Source organism: Ctenopharyngodon idella, chromosome 12 (assembly GCF_019924925.1).
Source record: "Ctenopharyngodon idella isolate HZGC_01 chromosome 12, HZGC01, whole genome shotgun sequence".
Classification (NCBI taxonomy): Eukaryota; Metazoa; Chordata; class Actinopteri; order Cypriniformes; family Xenocyprididae; genus Ctenopharyngodon; species Ctenopharyngodon idella.
The window spans coordinates 21,244,122-21,252,698 of record NC_067231.1 but is presented as its reverse complement, the minus strand read 5'-3'; the positions used below and the strand labels follow the sequence as shown (position 1 = coordinate 21,252,698).

The following is an 8,577-nucleotide window of genomic DNA, read 5'->3' as shown; positions in this document are numbered from 1 at the left end:
CTGCCAGAAAACATTATGCATCAGGTACTATTTGTTTTAGACCTCACTCTGGGGGTCAATTCAACAGATGAGAATGTGTCTTTTTAGAAAATAAGAAAGAGAGAGACAAGAGTGTGTCTTCAGTCAAGAAGTCCTATGTGTTTCTGTCTCTGTGTCAGTTCTGGCCCTGCTAACATCACCCAAGTCATTACATTGAATAGTGATGTTGACTGAACAGGATCAGTAGTGGTGTGTGAGTGAGTTCTCGATGTTGGATGTATGTCTTTAACGTCATGTGAATATACAACTGTACATGCTTGTTTAATAGAAGTCACAGTCTGTTGTAATGATAACAGTTCGCTCATATCTTGGTCCTCAGCCTCAAGCAAGGACTTACTTGACATTAAGGCATCAGTGCACTCAAAACATCCCTCACTGTCCTCCAGATCCAGTTCGGATATGTCTTTCCCTGGTGTCGGCCCGATGACCTTGACGATGTGAAACAGTTCATCAGCAGGTAGGTAGGTGATTAAGTCTTTCTTGATGTCCCACACCAGCCGCTTCCTAGCCGCTTCCTCTGCCATCCCTCTGGACCCTCAACCCTTTACGGACACACTGAAGTGTGAGTCGCCATTGGCTAGTAAATTTTTTATTTTACTCACCAGACTTTTTAAACGGAATGCAAGAACAATGAAAACGAAAAAAAATTCTACATAAATATAATATAATATATAAATCTATATAATATATAAATCAAACACTATTAAAGTCAAGTAAACAGTCTGTAACAAAATATGGTAAAATAATCAAACTACAAGAAATAGCAAAATAAGCAAAATAGAAAAGATGCCAAATAAATAAACAGTGCTTTTCAGGTAGATCTAACAGTTAGATATAGGTTAGTTACAGAAATTAAATAAAGTAATCAAATGTAAAATAGCACTGCATAGTCTTCACTGTATAAATTAAATATAGATTAATTCTCATAAAAGTAATTCTCATAATGCTTGATTAACATTAAAAACAAAGACAGCAGCAGGAATATTAGGCTACTGTCACTTTAAGACTAATGCACGGATCCAATATACTGTTACACACGCGTTTACTTTCTCAACTGTTGACATTCACTTTACATAACCGACTATCTTTACTAGGATACTAGCCAAGGTGGGCATTTTGACATAATTTTGTGTGAAATTGTCCGTTCAAGCCCAAGATGTGAAAGAGAAATCAATTCCGCACAGTATTTGTGTGCTGTCAGATGCGGCTTTCTGGGCGCGCTCTTTGGATGTGGGCAGCAGCTGCTGGCCTCTAGCCCCACCGCCGCCTGGTTCCTACGGTTCTGAGTTGCTTGGATCAGTCTCCTTGTGCCACGTGGAGCTGATCCCGGACGAGCCCCCACAAATCTGTTGCAGACCTCACTCTGGGGGTCAATTCAACAGATGAGAACGCGTCGTAGCAATAAATGAGAGAGAGAGACAAGAGTTAGTGGTTGCTTAAACGGTCCTCTTTATATACATGAAAATAAATAGACATGTAGATAAAAAAATGAAATATATACAAATAATGTAATATTTTTTTGACCCCAACTTTATGTAGGGAGATCACATATTTGTAACTAAAATGTTCTCTTTTTTTGTCAAGTACGGTATGTGTTTAAATCCATTTGCTACCCTTAAAGACAGGTCATCATGCATTGTAAGTGGCTTCCAATGTGTCAAAAAGTTTGCACAGTTCAGCTGGAGCATGTTTAAAGAGTCACACTGGTTTCTCCTCCTGTCAGTATGCCTCATCACCTGGCCTGGACTAAAATAACACCACGGTATTTATAGTTTCTTAAAAGCTGCCATGTGCACAAAGTGATTTAGACAATTTAGAGAGTTCCTTTTGAGCAGACGGAAAATGAGAGGAGACAGGAGGTCTTTAAAGCTGGGACAAAAAAAGGGAGGGAAAAAAACACATTCTAGTGGTGAAAAAACACATTTGTGTTACATGACAGCATCCCGGCTGATCTTTTTTAAACACGGTAGTAGTATATATTTAGTTTTGCACATGGTGTACAGGTGCAAAAGACATCATGTTTAAAATATGTCAGCAATCAAAGAACCAGAAGCTGTGTGTAGTTTATAGCACTGATTTAACAAGTATATTATTAGTAGTCTACTTTAACTGAAACACCAGGGTTCTGCCATTTAAGGCTGTCATGAATGAGAAAACCAGTATGATTTTCTCCTGGATTATGGGTTACACTAGAGATGAGATATGTGGAAGTCTCCTCACCGGTGGAAAGTTTAATTTGCAGTGTCAGGCGAGCAAAACTCAATTAGATTTTTTCTTAACTAATGAAATTAAACCAAATCAAATCTTAAAATTAACTTTCCACTTTCATCTTTCAACTAATTTAAAGTTTAAAATGATCCTTTTCCATTTGGACATTATGTTCTTTAGAAAAAACACAGACACATTTTTTTTTGGTATGTGATCTTTCCTTGCTACCTACCCAAGCAGCAAGTCCCTTGCAGATATATTTTTAAAGATATATCTCTTCCGTGACCAATAGATTGAATCTTTTTAATATACTAACTCTTAAGAAGGAAAGGAAAAAGTTTATTTAACTATTTCTCACTTTCATCTATGTTCTTTTCTCCTTAGGGTGAATTGCTTATGTTTTATTCCTCATCTGTAAGTCTTTTGTAAAAGTGTCTGCTAAAGAAATCACTGTAAATATCCACATACATGTATCCAAACACACACAAACACACAAGTTTCCATGTTTTATGGGGACATTTGTAGACATAATGATTTTATACTGTACAAACTTTCCGTAGACATAATGATTTTTATACTGTTCAAACTTTCCATAGACATAATGATTTTTATACTGTACCAACTGTATATTCTATACCCTCACCCTAACCCTACCCCTAAGCCCACACTGTAAAAACATATTTTCATGATTTGTTATCACAACATTTTTTCTTTTGTCAAATCAACTTAGATAATTAATGTGGTTCAGATAACATAATATTTTGAGTTTCTGTTGATTAAACCAATCGCTCAAATTTTTAATTTCAATGAACTCAGAATTTTAAGGCAACCAGGTAACTTACTTTTTAAGTTAAACCAACAATTCTTTTTACAGTGCACCCATCACAAAAAAACTTTCAGATTTTTTTATATTTAAAAAAAAAAAAAAAAAAAAAAAAAAATCATTCTGTTTGATTTACATGGGGTTTACACACACACACTGGGGTCAAAACGATTTTTTCTAAAAGTTTTTGAAAGAAGTCTCTTATGCTCACTAAAGCTGCATTTTATTTGATTTCAAAATATAGTGAAAACAGTAATATTACTAAATATTATTGCAATTTAAAATAACTGTTTTCTATTTTAATTTATTTTAAAATGTAATTTATTGTGATGGCAAAGTTGAATTTTCAGCAGCAATTATTCCAGTCTTCAATGTCATATGATCCTACAAAAAACATTCTAATATGCTGACTTGGTGCTTCAGAAACTTTTGTTTTTATACCATGGTCTGTCTGAATACTTTATTCTGATTGGCTGGAAGGTGTGCATTAAAACCGCTACTGAATCGCTACATTATATTAATCAGCAACAAGGGGGTAACATCGCTGTTTTTGAAATAATTAAACTCACAGCTTCATTGTTAGTAGAGAGAGAGAGTTGCTGCCCCATACTGACCCCAAATTTTAGAATAGTAGAGTGTACTATATGAATATATAATTTATATTATTAAATTTTAATATAAAATCTGCATTGTCCCCATGAAAAAAACAGCTTGATAAACAAATAAATAATGTCTTTATAAAAATCTAGAAGGATTTGTGTAAAGGTAGGTTTAGGATTAGGGAATAGAAAATGTCATTTGCTTAGTATTAAAACAAATAATATGGAAAAACAAACATTTGTGTGGAGAATGTGAATAGATTTGGTAATAGCTGTCTGACAAAACTGCATTCGCAATAACCTTAGATCTGAAGGACAGACAAGGTTGAAGGATGTGGAGGGACAATTGGAAGTGTCAGAGACAGAGAGAGAGAATCAACAGGACAAGGAAACTTCTCTGAATGACAGGAAAGCTTGAAATGAAAGAGCATTTAAATTACAGCAGGAGGATAATGGCAAAGACGGTGGGAAAGACAGATAGAAGCAGGAGTAATAGAGGTAGAGAGAACAAACACGACAGGACAGGGAAGAAAAGAACAGACATGGTGAAAAGGGACTCAGGATGGAGAGAGAGATAGAGAGAGAGAGAGAATAAAAGCATGAGAGAATGAGGAGGGGGGAGGCAGGATAAATCTGTACAGCATCATGATTAGGTATCAGAAGCTTGTTCTGTGGTCTGGAGAGCAGAAGGCAGATCACATCAAACAGATGAGACGCTCACCACATCTGCTCTACAAACTGGACAAACATCATTTGTGAATTTGTATTTATTCATGTATTTATTCTGGATTGCTTTCATGCTTTTCTCAGCCAACACTACAAGAGCTGCAAACTTTTTGGAAACCGGACTAAATCCAAAAGCGGCACCTGCGGATATAAAAGATTCTGAAGATAAGCAACACATTTTGACTAATTAAGAAGCATCTTCATGGACTTCCTTCTCAAAATCAGCAGACTACAACTCCAGAGACGGAAAAGGTCACATACACAGCTCCAATCTTTCATTCGAATCTATTTTAATCAGCTGTGCTCTCTTCCCAGCTTCCTTCTCATTTCATCATGATTATTCCCCAAGGTTGGAGAACTAGGTTGATCGCAATGGAGCGGGCGGAGGCTATGGATGAGCGGTTTGATTGAGGATGAAGGGTTAGTTCATGCCAAAAACTCTCTTTTTTTTGACTGACGTACTTTTAAACTTACTTTTTCAGCTTCCAGTTCACACGCTACAGGCATATCACAACTTTAGGCATAGGTAAACAAGATCCATGTGAGATTTATTCAAGATTTATAGAGTAAGACACCACCTCTCGCATTCGCACGCCAATCCGTGAGCTCAGGGAGTCACCGCCACGCGTCTCCCCACCTGCTCTCGCACCTTTCCTCAGGCAGAGATCACAACTGCAACTCTCCAGCTGTCTCTTGTCGGCGTCACAAGCCGGCGAAGCTGCTAACAGCTGTTTCTCCTCTTTTTTTGGACACTTGTCTCTCTATTTCTCGCTAATTCCCTCCATCTCTTTCCTCACCGTGTCAGTGTCACCATCTTCAGTTTGACCCTCTTTGCCAGGAAGAGCGAGGGAGAGGGAGAGAAATGCCATCACCACAGCAGGGTCTTCAGCTGCCACACAAGTAGACTCACACAAGTGTTGAGAGAAGGAGAGAGAGACAGTGCGAAAGATAGAAAAGGCCAAAAGGAGGTGAGAGGAAGCAAAGGCGAGAAAAGGAAACAAGAGGAGGCGGAGACGCACAGCTGAAGAATGTACAGCTTGGGGTCGGGCTCGGATGCATCCAGACGGCACAGGTAAGAAAACTCCCTTTCCTTCAATCCACTGTTGACAGCTAATATACAGCTTCGCTTAACCTTTGTGCATGTGTCCATGAAGAGCGGCTTTCCATCTCTGGGTTTTGAGTGCGTGGCAGGGGGAATGCCTGCGGGGCTAAAGCTGCCATAGTTAACAGGTGGAGCGCCGCTCTTTCTTGTGGCTGCTCGCTCGCCGGAGTGCAGAAACAGTCTTCGAAAGCGTAACCGGCAGAGTGAATGAGAGTCTGGAGACCTGAATGCTTTCTGACACACATACCTGCACTGGCATTGGGAATGTCAGAGGCGTGCGTATGTCAGCTCACAGTCTGTGTCAGTGACGCTGGACTTGTTTACACACAATTAAAATGGGAGAAGGAGGGAAACTGGGTCATTCATGACAAATTGGGTTAAAAAACACTTGTTTTTAATCTTAAACTCTTTAAATTTGTACTAAAATTATAGCAAAGGTGAGTCGAAGGCTTTTTTTAAAACTCAGTAATCATATTAACATATTATAGATATAAATATATGGTTAACATATTAGCTAACAGTTAACTGAAACTGATTAAGTAGTTCAGTTGAATGTGGTAGTTCACTATTAGCTAGTTAATAAGTACTATTTTTTCATACCTCTCAGATAAATACTAAGAACTACTATATACAGGTTCATAATTAATGTGAATAATGTATTGTATGTATTGAATGTATGTAATTAATTCTAAAGTAAAGATCATGTTAACTCGCTAGTAATAACTCAAGTGTTACTACTAATTATTTAGAACAGTATTCTAAAGTGCAAAGCATGAAACTCCCTAGTAACGATGACCGAAGTCATTGTACGTTTTTAAGGTTTTTGCAAGGTTTTGAATAGTAATGACTCAAGTGTTACTATATACTTCTAAAGTAATTACTAATTATTTGGAACTGTATTACAAAGTGAAGATCATGGTAACCCACTAGTAATGACTCAAGTGTTACCAAATCCATCAGAAGGAATTACTATCCAATACCTTACAAAAACCTCAAAAGCTTACAATGACCATCTGAAGGATTTGGTAATACTTGAGTCATTACTAGTGGGTTACCATGATCTTCACTTTAGAATTAATTATACATTATGCATCATTCACATTAATTATTAACCTGTATATAATAGTTCTTAGTAGTCCTCTGGGAGGTATGAAAAAAATAGTAGTTAATAATTAGCTAATAGTGAACTACCTCATTCAACTGAACGCTATTACTTAAATAGCAGTTACTAGAATGTTAATATTGCGGGTTACATTTAAGTGCTGAGTAATAATAATTAACTAACTACATGTACTTACTATAGGGTTAGAGTTAGGATGAGGGTTTGGTTTAGGGTTAATTGCATGTAAATATGCATAATTTATAGTTATTACAACAGTAACTACATGTAACGTGTAACAATGACACTGTAAAATAAAGTGTTACCATATTGCGTTAAATATTTGTTCCTGTGTAGTTATTGGTTAATAACGGAACAGTATTCTAAAGTATTACCAAATATATTGGAGACAGGAGATTGGCCAAGGTCAAAGAAGGGAAATTGATTTTCTGGCTGTCTTGATGTTTTTCTTATGATTTATTTTCCTCACAAATGGAATGTGACGTCCAGTAAAGTGTGTGTATGACAGTGACAAAACGAGGCTTACCGTTGACATATGTACAGTATATGCGTATTTATTTATTCATGCATTTCAATTTGTCGTCATAATGCAAAATAGATTATAAGTGATAGAAAGTGAACGACAGAGTCAAAGTATATACATTCATAAACATTCTGAGTCATTTATCACTCAAGTTTCATCTGAGGTGTGTGTGGTTTTGTCTCAAGAGAAAACGAGAGCCTACTCGAAAGGTCTGACATGTTATTTTGATTTATTTATTACAGACACTCCGGCCCCTCTTAGCATTCATAAGACTGAACCAATGATTGTTGCCGAAAAGCACATCCGTTAATGTCCAATCACAACTGTTTGGAGTGTGACTAATACATCACTATTAACATCCGATTCTGTCTGTGCCGCCACACAGGTTACAAATGCTGGCAGTGGTGATACTACCATCTGTATTTCAATGTCATAATCATTTTTTGTTTCATAGCAGACTCATTGAAACCTTTATGATTATGGCTGAACAGGTGAGATCACAGAGGTTTGGAAAAGTCAGTGGATATGTGATACATGCAGATTTGGGAAACACTAATGTGTGCTCCGACCGTGACATTTCAAGCTCTCTAACCTTGGATCACTGTTAAAAATGTATACAGCATGTGTTGGATTTGTGTGGAATATTAAATAAGCATGTGATCTGTTTTTAAAAGAGTTGCTTTATGGCCACACAGACCATGAGTCTTCACTGTAAACAAGTAATATATGCCGTTTCGGTGAACCTGTGTAGCTTTATTTGTGACAAATTTGAGGTTTGTGTAGGAAAGATATGCAACTTAGCTGCTTCCTAAATACTTACCTCATAATGTTTGTGTGTGTGTGTCTGCGGTCCGTTGAGTTTGTCTCTTAGCGGTTGCTCACACAGTGGTTAAAGCAGCCGGTAACATCTGGACAGGAGGGATTCTGTCGTAACCTTTGTGGCTGTAGCTTAAAAGGGAAACTTGCCATGATCCCACTCTTCTCCTGTGTGATTGAAGACCAATACAATAGCAAGTGGCTTGTGTCCCACATTACAGAAAGCAGGCATATCGCTCATCAAAAGCCTCGTTGAGACTAGGAATTAGCTTTGTGTGAGTTAACATCAGTGAAGTGAGAATGTGCTTGGTATCGTTGCTATAAATAGCAGCAATAGTGTAACTCCAAATGTAATTCAGCTTTAAACTTGCTAACACTCTGGTTTGTGGTGGAATTTTACCTCAGGGACACATATGTCGACAGAACACACAAGATGCTAATTCGGTGCTAATATAACACACCATCTGGCTGCTGTGTATGACAATCCATGTATGTTTTACAGCTCTTTGATTGTCATTTTTGATGGTTGCAGATGTCAGTCTAACCAAAAATGCGATCAGTTCAGTTTGCAGTTGAAGCGAAGCCCGCTCTACAACTATTTGAAGCTGTGCCGGATGGGAC

General features: G+C 37.4%; 1 protein-coding gene across 1 annotated transcript in view; it reads left to right on the top strand.

Annotated features, from left to right (window-relative positions):
- Window positions 1–2,192: 2,192 nt before the first annotated feature.
- Window positions 2,193–8,577, top strand: part of grin2cb (glutamate receptor, ionotropic, N-methyl D-aspartate 2Cb) — a 47,927-nt gene continuing 41,542 nt past the window's right edge. Inside the window, exon 1 of the mRNA XM_051915468.1 lies at window positions 2,193–5,467. The gene's annotated coding sequence lies outside the window, so the exon portion shown is untranslated. The remainder of the gene's footprint in view (window positions 5,468–8,577) is intronic.